Genomic DNA, 19,268 nt, shown 5'->3' with positions numbered 1-19,268 from the left:
TATGTTTCTACCAAAAGTGCTAATTCGTACACCTTCACTTTGAAAATTACGAGTACCATTACATACACCATTATCCCCATGAGCCTTGCTCCTGGTTTCTGCATCACTCATGGAGTCACTCTGGCCATTCTCCCTCCTTACACTTGAATCATTGTTTTTTCCAACTCTGGATGCACAGTTTCTTTCTCACTCGTAGAGTCAACATTGTTCCACCAATATTTGTGACCTTGGTCAATCTTCTGGTGAGCACACCTCACCCTGTCAATACCATTGTTCTCGACCAAATACTGCCATCGTTTAATTCCACCCTATTGTTCAGACCTTTATAATTTGCATAGGGGTATTAAACCTGCTTTTCCCTCTAGCATCCTTACAGATAGATTTTACACAAACCCATTGTCTTACTACTAGCTTCACATTACACACACTCCATGTTTTTTGTCAAAAGATATTTTGTTCTTTTGTTGGGATGTCAAAATGCATTTCCTAACTTCCTCTGCATCTCACACAACTTTCTTACTTCTCTCCATGTAACCAAGATTAGCTTTAGAATGCTGTACACAACACCTCATTATTCCAAAAGGACTTTCTCCAACAGTGTCATGGGACGTCATTCTATAATCTTCAATCCTGTTTCTAAATCGTTAATGCTTTGAATATCTAACTGCAATACAGCCTTAACAACTCAGTTGATTCTCTCCTCGACACCATTCCCCATAGAATGATAAAGCGCAGAGATTCTGTATGAAATTCCTGTAAATTCAATGAAATCTTTCATCTCCCCGGATCTAAACTGAATGCCATTATCAGTAAATAAAGATTTTGGGAAGCCCTTTCGCAAACATATTTGATTACAAATCCAGTGTCTACCTTCCTAACCACTTCCAACTCAATTCATATATAGCTGTACATTTGTGACCCATTACTCCACATAATTAGTCCCATGATGTCCAATGCCACATCTTCCCATGAAAGAGTCAGACATTCCAAGGAACTCATTGGGGGAGTCAGTGTTTTCTGGGACTTATCTGAACTTTGACATTCCATGCAAGATCTTACAAATCTTTATTTCCGTGTCGATTTTTGGCCTCCAATACAATGATTTTAGATTCCGCTTGGTGCGTGCCATACCAGCATGTCCCTCATGACAGAGCAAAATAATTACTTTGTCACCTCTCACTACAAACATACGTTCAACTCCTAACTCATCCCTTACTTCCCAATAAGCCTTCATCTCTCCAAGAAGTTCAGCTTTAACACATTCTCGCCATCAATTTTCAATTTTGACTTTATTTTTCTGTAAAACGTCAATCTCCTCCTCCTGTGCTTTCATCCACTCTTCTTTTTGTAATCCTTAGATTTCGGTGCTAGAAAATATTCCATCTACGCATACATCATTCCTAAGAGGCAGTGACAAGAAATCTGCAGTAACATTCCTTTTTCCTGGGACATACTGTACCTCATATACAAAATCCTGTAGACGCATAGAAAGTCTAGCAATTGTTACAGGTTCTCTGGACACACCCTCTGTGGTTAAGAGTTTTGTCAATGGCTTATGATCAAATCTCATGATAAACTTCCTTCCCCACAAAAATTTGCGGAAGTGCTCTAGTGCCCAGGTTTCTTTCTCGATCACAGAGTACTTTCCCTAGTTGTGAGACAGTGACCTTGATGGAAATGCTATGACACTTTCTCCCCCTTGATCATTTTATTGGGTGGGTTCACTGGCGTCCGTGGTAATGAAGGTTGCAGCAGTGGGACTGAAAGCTTGCAATGTGGGAGCCTTACTGATTGCAAGTTTTAGTTCTAAGAAAGATTTTTGGACCAGAGTAGATCGTTCAAATTTGCTTTTATTCTTTAACAAAGCTCGCATGAGTTTTCTCTGAGAATTTGTCAACAAATTTTAAATAGAACTCCACCAAACCCAAAATTGAGCAGAGCCCATCCTTGTTCCTGGGTGGCGGAGCTCTGTATATCGCTTCCACCAATTTCTCCTTGGGCTTTATTCCCTTATCGCTAATTTCATGTCCTAAATAGGTTACTTTTCTTTCTGCAAACCTGAATTTACTCATCTCTGCAGTCGAACCTTTCTTCCAATGAATGTTCAGTACCTTTCTCCAAATTTCATCATGGTGTTTCCTGGTTTTGCCCATGATCAAAATATCATCTTGGAAAAGTGTCACCTCTCAAATGTTATCAAAAAGCTGTGTGATAAGTCTTTGGCGCTAAACCGAATGGCATTCATCGGAATTGGAAACATCCAAATGGCATGCAAAAAGCAGTAAGAAGTTTAGACTTAGGATGCAATACTACCTGATGATATGCTGCTGATATATCCAATCAAGAAAAACACTTTGCATTCCTGGTTAATGCCAACATTCATGTTATTCAGTCCCTTGAAGTCAACACACACACCCTCATTGCCATTGGCACGTCTGGCTACCTCCAACGGAGAAACCCATTCCAAGGCTTCTATTGGCTCAATAATATTTGCTTTCAACAGCTTCTCTAATTCCACTTTTACCTCATCTCTTACAATAAAAGAAATATTGCATGCTTTGTAGACCGTAGGTGTAGCATTTTGTCTTAATCTGATTATATTAGTTACCCCCTTTAATTTGCCAACCGTCCCATTAAAAACGGCTGGGAATTCCTCTAAAACCCATTTCTTGATGTCTTCTTCTTCACAAGCCACTAATACTTGTTCAGGACTGTTCAGGTCTAAAATAAAAAATTTTTACATTTTCTCTCGTCTTTCCACCCCAGACCGGTAGTCCATTTTTGGCCACCTACAATTTACATAATACAAGTCTACTTTTGAATCTAAAAATAAGTTGTCTTACTCCAATTATGTCCATCTTTTCTCCTGTTTAGCTTTCAGGATTTATATCAGAAGGTTTCAACTGATCTACTACACCAATGAAAGGTTTCATCCACATACTTTCCGCTATAATTGTGTAAGGTAAACCAGAATCCGCTGCCACCTGCAGCGATGCACCTCCAAATGATACCAAGTAAAGAGGCTTGTTTTCTCCTTCCCAAGAAATTTTCTAGACAAGCTTCTTTTTACCATCATACCTTGTTAATTACATCATCAACACTCTCCTCCGAGGTAGACTGTGCCTCGTCACTCTCTTTCACACGTGCTGCTTTACCCTTCATTTCTTTTTATCTTTACATTGGCACACTCTAGCAAAGTGCCTATTAGACCACATTCCATACACTTGGCAGACTTAGCCGGGCACCTGTCAAACCTTGCTGAATGAGCAGTGCTGCCACAACGATAACAAGCAAAATTAGGGCTCCCTGCAGTGTCAGGGCGATCACCTTTCTTTTTCTCCTTCAGGTTATGCTGACCAGGGTTCTGTATAAATTAACTTTTTCCTTTTGAAATTTTGTTAACAGTATCTCCTCCCTCTTTTTTCTCTTATGCTAAAGTTACTGTCGCACATTGTTCAGAAAATTCATCTTTCCTCACAACTGCCATGATATCTTTATGGCTAGTCTCTCCTTTCACTCATAACTCACCCTGAATAGACTTATTGTTTGTATAAATAACAATTTGATCTCACACTAGCTCGTCATGAAGGTTCCCAAACCTGCACAAAATAGAAAAAAAAATCAACACGGAGGCATAGTGCTCAATGGACTTATGTTTTTTCTTGTTTCCTTTGAAAAGAATAGAGTATCTAATTACAGCTACACTCACTGCTGGTAAAAAATGCTCATCTAAATCCAACAATGCCACGATATACACATCCATATCGCCAGATCTTTCATGCCTTTGAAGTTGATTATAAATGTGCCCACCTTTGAAGTCCAAACAATACATTAAAAAATCGTTTTTCCTTTCTGCTGAAAAAAAATTATTGCAGTCCTCCAAATTGGCAATGTATTTTAAAAAATACATCCTCCATTCGATCCACTGTATAATAAGTTCACCTGGTGACGATAAAAATTCCCTTGGTGAATTTAAAGGCAGTGCTGAATTTCCCAGTGGAGGTGCCTCAGTGGTTTACATGTCATTCAAATTCCACAGTGCTATGAAGTTTCAGAAGGAAGACAAGTTCCACAACACTTGGGATTTATGAAAAAAGGCAAAACACTGTAGATTACGATGTCTCAAAAATAAAAGGAAAGAGTACTTACAAATACTTTACAAAAGCAGAGTGCACTAAAACCCCTTTGTTCGAGGCTTGTGAGCTGTAGATCACATGCTTATGCATAGATCGCCATCTAGTGTTGGGCCCGGATGTTTGCACTTTGTTTTTCTTGGAAGAAGTCTTCCTAATCACGAGGTAGGTGACTCCTCCTTTCAGTGATAGTGTGCATGGTCATCGACTCCATCGATGTTACTCGCTGCGCTCCGGTTCAACACTGATCCTTCGATTTCCCTCAGTGCGTAGAACACTCACCCTCAACGGTATTGTTTCCGATCGCGTATTCCATTCTTCGCGTATTGTGTTTGTTTAGAAAGAACCCTCTTTCGATCAGAAAACTCGTGGTAGGCTGTCGGGCCTAACCACCTCCATTCGACTTGCAGTCGATGGAACAAACTCCCTTTAAATACTGCCCTCTGTGCCACGTGAAATACCCGTGCACAGACTCGCACGAAGCGTGCAACCTGTCTTTGTCACCAGAACACAAAGAACAGGACTGAAAGGCGTGTAAGGCTTTCCGCTCCAAGAAGACGATTTGCGACAGTTGGGCTCGACGAAGCGACATGCAGAGCCAACGCACAGGCTCCATTCCGGACCTCTTCGGACCTGAATTGGAAGAAGAAGCTGGCAACGCTATCTGGGCAGAGTAGGAGCAGGATCCGATCTCCATTTCGGAGGAGGGCTCTGACCAGGATGAGTACATCCCGCATGGACAATGTACTGTAAGTACAGTCCCTTCTTCGCCCTGACTCTCAAGTCAACCAGTTAAAAAGAAAGCTCCGGACCAACCTCTGCCCTCAGGCCCTGGTCGGCACCGAGAACAGACTTCCAACGCCCCGACTTCAGACTAGGCGCCAAAGCCATCCCAAAAACCTTCTAGCTCTGAGAAGCCCCACTCCAAGTAGGGCACAAACCAAAGCCTTCGGGATCGAAGCCCAAGTTGGGAACCGAACCTCACCACTCGGCACCGAAAAACACTTCAGATACGAAGACTACAACCCCTAAGCCACTTGCACCAAAAACTTCGGCGCCGATGCAGACTGATGTCCCAAAATCACCAAAAAAGCACCATTTAGACGATCCGCTCGACAAACTGGACCCAAAACAGAAGGTGACTTGCATACGTCCTAAAACTGGATATATTACCACCAAGGTGACCTTAAAGAGAGGACTTGTACTGGAAAGGAATATCACATTCCATTAAAAAAGAGAACTGTTGGAACTAACCCTTCCCCTCCTCTTCCATCACCACCTTCTCCTCAGTCTCTACCTGTACCAACTTCTCCTGAGCACTCGCCACCACATACACCTGACAACCAAGGTGACGGGGGATAATGATGATAATGATGATGGCCAACCGAGACCTACAGACGACTGGGATGACTACAACACTGACTCGCCCACAGACAATGACCCTGACCCAGCTCCACAAAGAATCCCTTGAAGAGGATTTCCTTTTTGAGACACTCAACAGTACACAAACTTCTACACATTTGTTACCCATGCTAAAGGGAATGATCAGGCATGTAGGTGACATATTTAAGGATCCTGTCAGTGCATGTATCCTTACCCCTAGGGTGGATGAAAAATATAAGCCTGCACCATCTGATCCAGTGTACATAAGAGGACAGTTGCCCTTAGACTCGGTAGTCTCCAATGTACGTAAAAGGGCAAACTCCCATACTACTGGAGATGCTCCACCCCGAGATAAGGAATCAAAGCTTCTCGATGCCTCAGGTAAAAGGGTAGCCTCTCAGGCAGCTAACTTCTAATGCATAGCTAATACACAGGCGTTACTGGCAAGATACGACCGTGCGCATTGGGATGAAATGGAACAACTCATGCAATTCCTACTCCAAGAACATAAACTTAAAGCGCAAGACCTAATACGGGAGGGACAATTGATTTCAAACAACCAAATCCGGTGCTCCCTAGATTCTGCTGATACATGTGCTATAGCAGTGAACACTAGTGTACTTTTACGAAGACACGCATGGCTGTGCATATCTGGTTTCAAACCTGAGGTGCAAACCTCCATATTGAACACACCCTTTGATAAAAAGCATCTCTTCTGGCCAGTAGTAGATTCTTCTCTGGAGAAGATGAAGAAAGATACTGAAGTGGCTAAATCAATGGGAGCCCTTCAACCTATACAAGGCTGTGGTTCCTTTCGGTGTTCCTTCTATTGAGCAGAGTCCAAAAACATTTCCTCGGAAACTGCATCGACTTATAAGGGCAATAATCAACCCTTCGGCTCTAAACATTATTTCAGAGTGGGTTACAGAGGGAGCAAAGGCAGAGGTAGAGGTTCTAGCACGCGCACCTCTCCCTCCAATACAAAGCAGTGACTTGCCCACACTTCACCCCGACCATTTAACACCTGTCGGGGGGAAGACTGTCACATTTCCTACCAAAATGGCAGTCAAAAACAACAGACAAATGGGTTCTACAAATTATCCATTCTGGTTATTGCCTGGAGTTTATCAACACTCCTCCAAACAGTCCTCCAAAGTCACACAAACTTTCACCGAATCACTTACACCTCCTCAAAAAAGAGGTACAATCCCTACTTCTAAAAGGAGCCATAGAGCCCGTGCCGCCACAACATCAAGGGTCGGCGTTTATTCTTTTTACTTCCTAATTCCCAAAAAGGACGGCCCTCTCAAACCAATATTAGATCTCAGAGAACTACATCTTTAGATACAGTCAGACCATTTCCACATGGTAACACTTCAAGAGGTACTACCTCTTTTGCAAAAGGATGACTTTCTGTCTACTCTAGCCTTAAGGGACGCCTACTTTCATATTCCAATCCACCCGGCTCAAAAGCAAATTTTTCAGGTGTGTAGTAGCAGGTCAACATTACCAATTCAAGGTACTCCCATTCGGAGTCACCACAAAGTGTCTGGCGGTAGTAGCTGCTCATCTGAGAAGACAAAGCATCCTGGACGATTGGCTCATCAAAGCCAGTACGTATCAACAATGCCACAAGCACACTTCCGTAACCATTCAGTTACTTCACCGACTGGGGTTTACAGTCAATGTGTTAAAATCACATCTACAGCCCGCCAAAACTCAGAACTATCTCGGAGCCACCTTAGATACTCAAAGGGCTCTGGCGTTTCCCAACGCAGCCAGAATTCAAAACATTCAGGCGTTAATTCGCCAGTTTCAGGCCAATCAGTCACTTCTAGCTCTAGCTTTTATGCAACTGTTGGGAATGATGGCATCTTGCATCATGATCATTCCCCATGCCAGGCTACACATGCGGCTACTTCAAGAATGCTTAGCCAGTCAGTGAGACCAGCCACATGGTCTGTTAACCGATCTAATGTTGGTAAGCGGCCACACTCATCGCTCTCTGCAGTGGTGGAGCACACAAAATTTGTCAAAAGGATGGCCATTCATAGACCCGGTTCCACAGACCGTATTAACAGCGGACGCGTCCCTAACTGGCTGGGCAGCTCATCTTTAACAACACACTGCAAGGTCTGTGGAACCACCGACCAAGGTTGCTCCACATCAATCATTTAGAGCTTATTGCAATCTTTCTAGCTCTCAAAGCCTTTCAAGATCACCTGTCTGGCAAAGCTGTCTTAGTTCGAACTGACAACATAACAGCTATGTATTACATACAGAAACAGGGGGCGGTATGGAAACCATCTGTGGGGATAAAACTTGTTGGAGAGAGAAACGCTAATAGTGCTGTGGTGAGGAAGTCATTGGATTTTGGTGTTGCTGGGTTAGATACTATGCCCCTTGAGAAACAGTGGAATACCGCATTGAATACACAAGCTAACAGTGATTAAAGGGTGGCAGAGCTGGGAGAACCAAGAGAACCAGGAGAGAAAGTCGCCCCGTCCAGTGGTTACAATCTGAGAAGGCTGGAGGTTAGAAAAAATATAAAGAGTGCTTCAAGTGCTCAAAGTAAAGCCGGTAAGAACACCACTCAGTTAGAACCTGCCCTTTCTCTCAAAACTAATGATGGGTAGTGGGTGACACCAAAAAAGAGAGGACTAAGAGGGAGAAAGAGACCTGCTATCTACGGTTAAAATTACCCCCTCATTAAGGACCTACTTTAAAGTAGCACCCAAGGTTGTGGTGTTAAAATACCCTACGTTGACGTCGGTAAATCCGAGAGGAGACCGAGTTATTTTGAGCCCTAACAGATTCCAGATCTTAGGTGAGTCTCTTGAGGGTGGGGGGCCTTCATTCCCTGCCCCCCAAGCAGAACAAAAAACAGTGCTGGTAGACGTAGGAGCTCTCTTCCCCTCCGGTAAAATGAATATGCAGCTCTCTCAAACAGAGGCATTAAGTAGTAAAATCTCACCGGGAGCACAGACCAGCGCAGGTGTGGAGCCCCCGGGTTACGTAGCTGGTACTCAACTGCAACATAATCTTCAAGAGCAGACACAACCGCAATCAGTTACATACCTCATTCAAATACTAACTATGGAGGTAAGGAATAGATTCAAGACTTCTGAAATAAATCAAAAAGAGATTAAAACATCCTGCGACAGTTTGGAGAAAAAACTGGATGATATTACAGCTAGGACGTCGCAGTTGGAAAGCGCAGTAAGAGACTTAGCAGAGAAGCCTGAGACAAATTCGAAGGAGATTACAATTTTAAACGGGAATGAGGCTATGCTAAAAGAAAAGTTAGAATCAATGGAGAACAATCGGAGAAGAAACAATCTTCGTATTCTAAAAGTTCCGGAAGGGTCTGAAGGAGAAGATATAAAGGTTTTTGTGTCACGATTAATTAAACAAGGTGTACACATAGAATGCTCAGTAGAAGACTTGATTAAAGATATACAGAGTCCATAGAGACCCCTTCGGATTAAACGCAAAGAAATCTAAACCAGAAGATTACTAGTCAATTTTCTTACTTATAAAATAAAGTAAGAAATACTTTCACGAGCCTTAAAGCAGAAAAGCCTATCAGTAGATGGGATTGTCTTTGATATCAGATCTGATGTCTCCCTAATAACAGCCAGTAAGCAATGGGAATTCGGTAAACTGATTGAGCCATTCAGAAAATGGGGGGCGACGGTGCAATTAAGATTCCCTGCTAGTTTGAGGGTTATGCATAATAACAAAATGCAGACTTTTCGAAATGTAGAGGAAGCCGAAGCATTTCTTAAATTAATATCAGATTCTAATGCAAAATAGGAAGCAGAGAATGGTTTTAGCTCCGGTTTGATAACTTTCCTAGAGTCTCTACCCCCGATTTGATATCTCTACAGACTTGTTGTATGGTTTTATTGCTCTGCCTTTTCTTTTCTCGTTTGTGACCGCAAGTATCGTCGTCTATTCTGAGTAAATCTACTTTTTGACACTTTTTCTTACACTGAGCAATGTTTGTCATATAGATCTCGAACCTCGGGAAGCCTCCTCAGGCGTAGGCCATGAAGAAAGAAAAAGAGGAGGGTTTTCCAAGAGAGGGAAAGGGGGGAGCACAGTCACGGGTGGGGGAGCAAAGGGAACAAATACAAAAAATTAGTTGTCCTCTTCTAATGCCCAGGAACTCTGACCATAGGGGAGTGATGAGAGTGAGGATTATGAAATGAGTACCACTAGGAAGGTTCATATAGAGGTTCTGTCTTGGAATGTTAATGGTCTCAGAGTGGAGCAGAGAAGGGAAATAATCCTACAATATATAAAGGATCCCTCTGCTCAGATCATAATCCTACAAGAGACTCATTTAACAAACAAAGAAACCATGGAGATTTTTAAGTCCAGAAGATGGATTCAGAAAGTAATATGCACAGACCACCAACTAACAATAAGAGGTGTGGTGATTCTTGTTAAAACTAACCCCCAAATAGTCATTGAAGGTAGTAGAGTTGATAAATTAGGCAGATGGGTAATAGTCAAAATGAGATGCTATAACCAGACCTATACAATGGTTGGCTATTATGGCCCAAATTTAGATAATCCTACCCCATTTAGTAATTTACTCCTTAGAACTCTTAGACTTTCCAGACCCTATTATATTGGTGGGAGATGTTAACGTGGTGCTGGATGATAGGCTAGATCGTACCACCAAAAGTAGAGCTACAACTCCCAATAAAACACGCTCTCTAATTATAAATTCAATTAAAAATTTAGGTTGGTGCGATATCTGGCGGGAAAGGAAGGGATCTTTAAAGAGCTTTACATTTAACAACAAAAAATATAGGCGTCAGTCGGGAATAGATTTCTTCGATCAAGTTATAAAAGATCAGGTAAGGGATGCTAGCCATGTAGGATCTCATTTATCGGATCACTCGGCCATATCTCTACTTTTTGGCTCCACTAAATACGATATGCCAAAGCAGATGGACCATCGATCGTACCATATTGACTGATGAGGAGAGAATGAAAGAACTAGGGGTAGAATCCCAGAATCTAGATGGTGCCCCTATAGGCGTAGTATGGGACAACTACACAGCTTTTTTAAGAGGAAGGATAATGTCTATTCAGTCCCTTAAATATATACGACGTAGGGCAGAAATAGCTACCATCCAAGAGAAGATTAAAATACTAGAACAGATGTAGACCCAAGAAAGGATAGAGGAAGATGGGGTGGTTGCTATTGAAGCCTTGAAAATTGAGTTAATGGGTATCCTGGAAAGAAGAGTACAGGAGAGATGGAAAGCAAGTAGACTGCCCATTTTAATTACGGAGAAGGCTGCAGCAAGTTACTTGCCTGGAAGATAAAAAAGGACCAAGCAAGGAACTTTATAAAAGAGTTAAAATCGAATGGGCCAGAACCTCTAGTTAGATCAAGGGAAGGTATTGAAGAGGCCCTAATCAGTCACTTTGGGGAAATTTGTTCTGAAAATCTAGTTGCAAAGGGAGAGAAAGTGAAAGAGTGGCTAGGTCGAGAGGCTCCCCATAAGCTCTCTGAGCCTCAAAGGGAAGAATTGAATAGTTCAATTCTCGACTCTGAAATAAGGAACACTATTAAAGCAGGGAAAATGAGCAAAGCTGCAGGGCCAGATGGTATCCCGGATGAGATGTATAAAAAACTGGAGAGCTTTTTAGTCCCGGTAATGGTTAGATTGTTTACGGAGATTTTTGAGGGCGGCAAGGAGATCCCATAATCTTGGAATGACACCATTATTACTCTGATTCTCAAGCCAGATACACAACCTAACTGTTGTGACTCCTACAGACCTATCTCATTACTAAACTCAGGCTATAAGATCTTTACAAAAGTGTTAGCAGATAGGCTGAGTGGAGTACTGGATGTACTACTACACGAGGATCAGAAGGGTTTTATTCGTGGCAGAGGAATTAAAGATCTAACTTACAACCTAATTGGCGCTGTGGATATAGCAACCACTTTTAAAATACCTTTAGCAGCCATTACCGTGGATGCAACAAAAGCATTTGACGGGGTCAACTGGTCATTTTTGCAGGACATTTTACAACTCTCTAATCTGGGGGATAACTTTTGCAGGGTAATAGCTCTCATATACCAGAATCCTACTGTCAGAGTCTTGGTGAATGGAAATATCTCCAGCAGTTTTAATATCTATAGGGGGACTAGGGGGACTAGGCAGGGGTGTCCTCTATCTCCTCTGCTTTTTAACTTGTATATCGAGGCACTGGCCGAAAAGATAAGATGTCACAAGGGCATACAGCCTTTTAGCTATCGGGAATGGGTGAAAAAAGTAGGACTGTACGAAGATGATTTAGTAGTGTACACCTCAGACCTCAATACAGCATTACCAGCAGTTTACGATCTGGCAGCACGATTTGGGCAGCTCTCTGGGTATAAGATTAATGAAAACAAAACGGTGGTAATAAAATGGAATATTAACTCACAACCAAACAGTGTTATGGAAGAAATTAGATATCTCGGAATTCAAATTGGGCAGAAAGTAGAGCAAATCCCTGAAGTTAATTATCAAAAGGTTAATAAGGCGGTCGGGAAACTCTTACTTAGCTGGTCCCATCTCCCGTTAACAATTTATGGCAGAGTAAATGTGGTGAAAATGGCAATTCTGCCTAAGTTTACCTTTCTGTTCCAAAATATCCCAATGGCTTTTAAAGAAATTTGGCTAAAAAAATCTCAATCAAAGATTAGCAGCTTTATTTGGGCGTCAAAAGGGACCAGAATGGCCTGGAAAAAGTCAGACGGAAACATGATAAAGGAGGCCTACGATTACCAGATTTGTCTTATAATGCCTGGGCATTCTTATTAAAAGGAGGAAAATGTCTATTAAGTAAACCAAACAGCTCCGATACCGGAAGGATGTTTAATGCTATGTTATCTGAGATTCAAGGGGGTGAGCATGAGTTCTTACAGAAATATGGAGACCCACGATATATTTTTAAAAGGTGCGATTAAAGACTCTGCAGAGCTTTGCAATAATTTGGTTCAACATCAGGAGAGAAGTCAACATAAGCTATTATGGTGAACTTGCCCTGGTTTGGGATTCTCCGGGTTGTCCAGAGTGGTCAAAAGATAGTCTGGCACGTCCTCTGAAAGAGGCAGGGATAAAAACCTGGGTGCAGCTGACGGATGAAGGGGTGCTGATTTCTTGGGAGGAGGCCCAGAAGATAGCCGATGGGAAACTGTCCAAATGACAGAGATGCGGGACAGTCGAATGCGTTAGAAACCCTAATAATATCTGGTGGACCCAGTGGAAAAGAGGTGGCGAGATGGTATTGGAGTCTGGTAGAAGGCTCGGATGGAGACTTCAATCTGCCAGCAACACTGTGGGAAAAGAACTTGCCGGGAGAGCAGTCTACAAATTTATGGCAAGTATCTTGAAACATGCCATACTCCACAGTACGTGCTGCAAATTTAAGGCGGAACCACCTTTTTTTGTCTTCACAGGGTCTACTGAACGCCATATAAGTTGGCAAAAGTTGCGAAAGGTGTTACTCCGAAATGTCCCAAATGTGGGGAGGAAAGAAGTAATGATGAACATATGTTCTTGGAGTGCCCGGCACTACAAGCTTTTTGGAGGGATGTGAGTAATACAGTGTGTCTAATACTCGGAGTGCAGCTCCAGGTAAGCATACCCCTTGTATTCTTTGGGCTACCGGAGAACCATGATTCTCTCACACAAAACACTACAAAACTAATTTTCTATTTAATATTGTTGGCTCGCAGGGAAATATGCAAAAAATGGATTAAAGCTATTCCCCCAAACAAAGCAGAAGTGTTATCCTCAATAAAATATACAGTTATGATAGACAGAGCGACAGATGTGTAAGCAAAATGAGTTCTGGCTCCCTTTTGAGAATTGGGTAAATCCCATGTGCGAATCTACAATAATAGTCCTATGATTAGGCCTTTATACCATTTCTGCTTGTTCACCCCAGTGGTGGCTGATGAAAGGGTCTGGTAGTTGACAAGGCTACCTATGGTCGGAGTATGAGAAGCAAGGTATAGAGTGTTCCAACCTAGGTCAAACAAACAAAAAGGCTCCGGATCGTACTATTTTCAGGGAGACTTCGGAGATCGGTACTTATACCTTTTGGTGGACCTGGGCTGATGAGGACAAAAAAAAAAAAAGAAACGGGGGACGGGGACACTCTCTCCAACTGTCCCACTTAGCCCAAGACATCTGGAAGTGGGCTATTCAACACAATATCTATCTTCTAGCGGAACACTTCCCATGAGTCAACAACAAGATTGCGGACCTCCTCAGCAGGCAGAGGTATCAAATGCACAAATGGGAACTTCACCCTCAAGTTCTCCACCCCTACTTCCAAGCTTGGGGAGTCCCTCACAAAGATCTGTTTGCAACACCCCAAAACGCAAAATGCCAAAGCTTCGCCTCCAGGTATCCACACCCATTATCCAAAGTCAATGCTCTATGCTTGAACTGGTCAGGGATATTTGCTTACGCTTTTCCGTCTCTGCCACTCATTCCATTAGTGATTTGGAAACTCAGGCAAACATCCGTCACACTAATCCTAGTAGCTCCAACATGGGCACGTCAACCCTGGTTCACAACCCTGTTGGAACACTGTCTCGTACAGCATTAAAAATTACATTTAACTCGCAGTCTCCTCTCACAGAGCCATGGAGAAATCAAACACCCAGATCCCACACAATTGAACCTCACAATCTGGCTCCTGAAGTCATAGAGTTTGGTTATCTGAACCTTCCACCAGACTGTATGAACATTATTAAGGAGGTCAAAAGGCCTACCACAAGAGCCTGCTACGCAGCCAAATGGAAACAATTTTTTATCTATTAGAATAACAATAACATCAACCCTCTTGATGCTTCCATACAGAACATTATCTGCTATCTGTTAAATTTACAGCAGTCATCATTGGCCTATACATCCATCAGACTGCATCTCGCTGCAATTGCAGCCTATCTTCAAAATAAGCAACATTTATCCCTCTTTAGAGTGCCTGTAATCAAAGCATTTATGGAAGGACTAATAAGAGTTATACCACCAAGACTTCCACCTGCCCCAGTCTGGAATCTTAATATAGTCCTCACAAGGATAATGGGCCCACCATTTGAGCCCATGCACAAATGTGAACTACAGTTCCATACTTGGAAAACAGCTTTCCTCATTGCAATCACTTCATTGAGGAGGCTGGGTGAACTTCAGGCACTAACCATAGAAGAACCTTTTTTCCTGCTACACAAAGATAAAGTGGTTCTTCGTACCAATCCCAAATTCCTATCTAAGGTAGTATCTGCATTTCACATAAATCAGTCGGTTGAATTACCTGTTTTCTTCCCTCAACCTGTCTCCATTGCAGAACAAGCACTACACACATTAGTTGTTAGAAGAGCGCTGTTGTATTATACTAAAAGAACCACATCTTTTCGTAAGACCAAACAACTTTGTCGCTTTTGCAACACCTCACAAGGGCAATCCTATGATCATGTTTTCAAGCTGAGCGTCATTTATCTATAATGCTCTTTTACGATGAACCGATCAAGTTTTAATTTGTAATGGTTTTAACCAAACAATAAAGAATATACTGAGTCCTTCTTCCCCTTCCAGAATCCTATATCCAAATCAGGTATTGTTAGGTGGATCGTTAAATGTATTCAGATTGGCTATGCAAATGCCAAAATAACTCTTAACAGTACCCCCTAGAGCACATTCCACTCGTAATCTAGGGGCTACCATGGCTTTCTTAGGGGACATCCCTATTGCTGACATCTGCAAAGCTGCAACATGGTCCACATCACACACATTCACCAAGCATTATTGTGTAGATGTGTTAGCAAGACAACAAGCTAATGTGGGGCAAGCAGTACTTAAAACGCTGTTTCAGAGAACTCCATCAGTTACAGGATAGCCACCACTTAGGGGAGACTGCTGTATAGTCTATGCATAAGCATGTGATCTACAGCTCACATGCCTCGAACAGAAAATGCTACTACCCAGTATGCATCTGTTCTTGGCATGTAGAGCTGTACAATCTCATGTGCCCACCCACCACCCTGGGTACCTGTAGCTGCTGTAGTTCTCTAGTTACTATTCATTCATACACATGGACATCTCTATTCTTTACTACTACTTCATTCTCTCACCCTCTGCGGGAAACAATCTGAAGATGGAGTCGATGACCATGCGCACTATCACCAAAAGTAGGAGTTCACCTACCTCGTGACTAGGAAGACTTCTTCGAAGAAAAAACATAAGATTCTACAGCTCTACATGCCAAGAACATGCCAAGAACAGATGCATACTAGGTAAGTAGCATTTTCCTTCTTTAAAATGTACTTCTTCGTGGCAACTCTGACAGAAAATAATTGTAAATATCATAAGACTGTTAAAAACAAAATTGAGGCACATCGGGGTTATGACCTTGCATGAAGACGTGAGAGGTTAGCACTCTAGTATTCCCGATGACATGCAGGCAGATATGTAGCACTGTGTTTCCGTCTGGAGGAAGGCTGGAACACCGGGCTCTTCATGTGGTGTTGCTGGTGCACGCCCAAACTTCGAGTCTTCCCACGACTCCAGGCTCTTCACGTGGTGTCGCAGATGCACACCACGACTTCGAGTCTCCCCATGACCTCAACGCTGGAATCTTCATGCAGGCATCGTGCCTTTAAATTCCTCCCAGAGCCCGCTTTTTCACACGATAAAAGGGGTGGAACATTCTGCTGCCGCCCAACAGAATCCTCGATAAAGATTTTTGAAAATCGGGTACGCACAGCATTAGCACAAATACCATAGCCAATATTGCCCAAATTAGAAATGGAAAGATTCCGCCTACCGGAGTTTATGTCCATATGTGGTAGCGTCAGTTATAAGGGGCAATAAATGGCTTTTTTCCCCCTAAAAAAAACACCTCCGCAGTTCACCATTCAGATGCAACCTTCTCTGCAAAGAGGAGAACAACTTAGAAATTCCATGGGTTCACGAGGTTGCCTAGCTTGACGCCAAATTCTGTAGTAACTGAAACGTAGTCAATTTTACTTGTGCAAATTCTGTCTTTATTGGTAACCTCGTCTAGCACGCTGAACAAGTAGAAGCACGGCAAAATCTGTCATCCATATTGTAAATCCTAACATAAATACTTAGAACATCCTACAATTCTAATTATACATGGCATTCCAAATTCTACATGATAACACAATACTACCAATTAAGTATACCCATTACTACAAACACCTTTGGAAATGGTAAATTCCTATTCATATTTAGGAAAAGTATTTAGTCAAAATATCAATAGTAGTTCAAATTTTATACATTTAGGAAATAAGGCCATGGGGCATGTGGCTGTTTTAAATCAATTATATAAATCTTGTGGAAAAAAGAGACATTTTAAAAATTTACTAGAAATATAGATCTCAAAAATCCCTCCAACCCTCATATATGCTCTTGATATTCACCTATAGGGCAATGGTCGTTTTTGGACCTCTATGAAGGGAAACTTCTTAAATTGGCTTCAGTAAGCCAGTCAGTCCCCGTTCAGGCATTGCGACTTGAATTTGACCTTACAAGTTCATCTGCCTCAGCAATGGCAAATATAGTGCGCTGGGCCCATAGCCCATGCCACACAACAGAAGGCACACTTAAGGACATGTTGAGGCAGGAAATCTGTACAACACCAGAAAAAGATATAACGTTTAATGAAAACCTGAAATTGGCCTTAAATAAATTGGAGTGCAAAGTGGAAGATCTATCCACCTGGTGCCGTATTTTACATACGGCGCATTTTCCGTGATTGCTCCACGAGCACCTCTTAAATGGTGTGCCTGGCGTAATCAAGGAAAATGCACCATATTAGGATGGATGTGCTTCCTCCAGGGCAGCCGCAAACTCCCGCTTCACCCAGGGCAGGCATTCATGTGATAAACAGAGCAGCTGCTCTGTTTTTCACAGTGCAGGTGGCAACCTGCCTGCTCTTTCAAGGGGGATTAGAGATCCCCTTGCAGGCGGATGCAGTGAGTGACTGCACCCGCCTGCAAGAGGATGTCTGCAGAGGGCCATGGGACCCCCTTTCCCGTGGGCTGCCATCAGTTGGTGCACTGTTAGTGCGCCTCCTGACAGCTTCTTTACCTCTGTGCCCACGTCTTTAATACAGCGCGGGTGCAGAGGCACAGGCATTCCCTTATATACATGGGGCCATGCCCCCATACAAATGAGGGAACGCCCCTTTATGATATCGCTGGCGCTTTGTGCGCCAGCTCTATCAGTATTGCAGAAGATGATTCACAAGCTTCTGTGGATACTTCTGTAATACCAGGGTGCCCCGGGGGCACTCAAAGGGGGTGCAAAAGTATCTATCATTCAACCTAGAACATGGCGCTAGACGCAGAATATTGTTGCTTGGATTAGGGATGCTTACTCTCAATGTCTACAAAAGCCACTGGTACAGCTCCACAGGACTGTGTGATTTGTGTCAGGGAGGAAGCCAGGAATTAAGACATATAATCGATATTTGCCCTACAGTCTCAGCAGTGCACCGCCATTTTAGAACTCCATTATGTTTTAAGTTCAGGATAACAAGTACAGATGAAATGTTAATTTTTAAGTGTTATAATGTATTCACATTTTTGTTATCTTTTCTGAAATGGTTTTAAATGTTCTGTGTATTTGAACACTTGATTTTATAGTTGACTCTGGAAATGTTATTTAATTTTACATTGTTGATCCCTGTCGGTGTCTAAATCAATACAAACGTCTGACTTGACATTATTTTTCAAGTAATGGAGGGAGGCGGCCATCTTGGAGAGGTGCTGATACTCCTGAATTACAGCTCTTTAACAAAGACCAACGAAGACCAAGCACCCAAATGTATGTCTGTAAAGTCTGAAATGCAAGCAAAAAATCTCCAGTGCTCCAGTTATGTTGCCACTAGTTTCCACTGGTGAAAGCAGGAGTATGTGATAGATTGTGGCTCACTTGTGCCAGCACCCCTCCTCCCTTCACACGCCCCCACTACTACTTCTGTCCTAAATAGCTCTTCAAGCTAAGTTCCCTTTTTGCTGCTTGCCAGAGTGCAGTTGAGCAAAGAAGAATGCCTTTCACACTGTACACCTACTGTTCCTCCTCTGATTTACACAGCAGGCAGACTCCGACTACCCATTTGTGGGCATTTTCTTTCTGCTGCAATCTACCTGGTAACCAGGAGTTCAGCAAGGTACACTGACACCTGTTTTGTGAGTAATGCGAAGAGAGAATTTGCATGTTGTTAAAAAAAAAAGCTATTTTGCAATTTTAATTAGCAGCCTTTTTACCGGGAAGGAAATGAATAATTCATAATACTGTACTTTAAAGTAGACTGTCCTGGTTACTTACTTTGCAACTGTTTGTTGTAATTTCCACCCTCTACTGTAACTTCCTTCCACTCTTACGCTGCCAGTCTCAGGCACTATTGAGTGCAATAAAAACATATATTGCTTTATGTCAGTCTATTAACTAGGTTTTCAAACTTGTACTTTTCACGTCTCGAATGGCTCGGTAGCCCCCCTATTTTTTAACACTTTCTTACTTTTTTGGACTATGTAGATTGGATTTTGTTGCACCGTCCTTCTGGGTTAGGGATGGCTAACAGTCCTAACTGCAAACTGGACACAAACAGATGAATGACTAAATGAAAAAAGTAAATGAGTCTAGTTTTTCTAAAGCACTGTGTTGCCCAAGAGGGTCTCTTGGCTCTTGAAGAAAA

The 19,268-nt window shown here is 42.4% G+C and overlaps 1 protein-coding gene across 5 annotated transcripts in view; it reads left to right on the top strand.

Moving 5' to 3' along the window:
• The window catches only part of LOC146802131 (putative tRNA methyltransferase 9B), a 162,972-nt gene that overhangs the window by 82,504 nt on the left and 61,200 nt on the right, over positions 1–19,268 (top strand). Inside the window, exon 1 of one of the 5 annotated variants that reach the window (XM_085621697.1) lies at positions 13,042–13,171. The exons of the other annotated variants lie outside the window; for them this stretch is intronic. The gene's annotated coding sequence lies outside the window, so the exon portion shown is untranslated. Of the gene's footprint in view, positions 1–13,041; positions 13,172–19,268 lie in introns of those variants that run through there. 5 annotated transcript variants of the gene reach the window in all.

The sequence above is a fragment of the Triturus cristatus genome, chromosome 8 (genome assembly GCF_964204655.1).
Source record: "Triturus cristatus chromosome 8, aTriCri1.1, whole genome shotgun sequence".
Taxonomy (NCBI): domain Eukaryota; kingdom Metazoa; phylum Chordata; class Amphibia; order Caudata; family Salamandridae; genus Triturus; species Triturus cristatus.
This window is presented reverse-complemented; position numbering and strand designations above follow the sequence as displayed.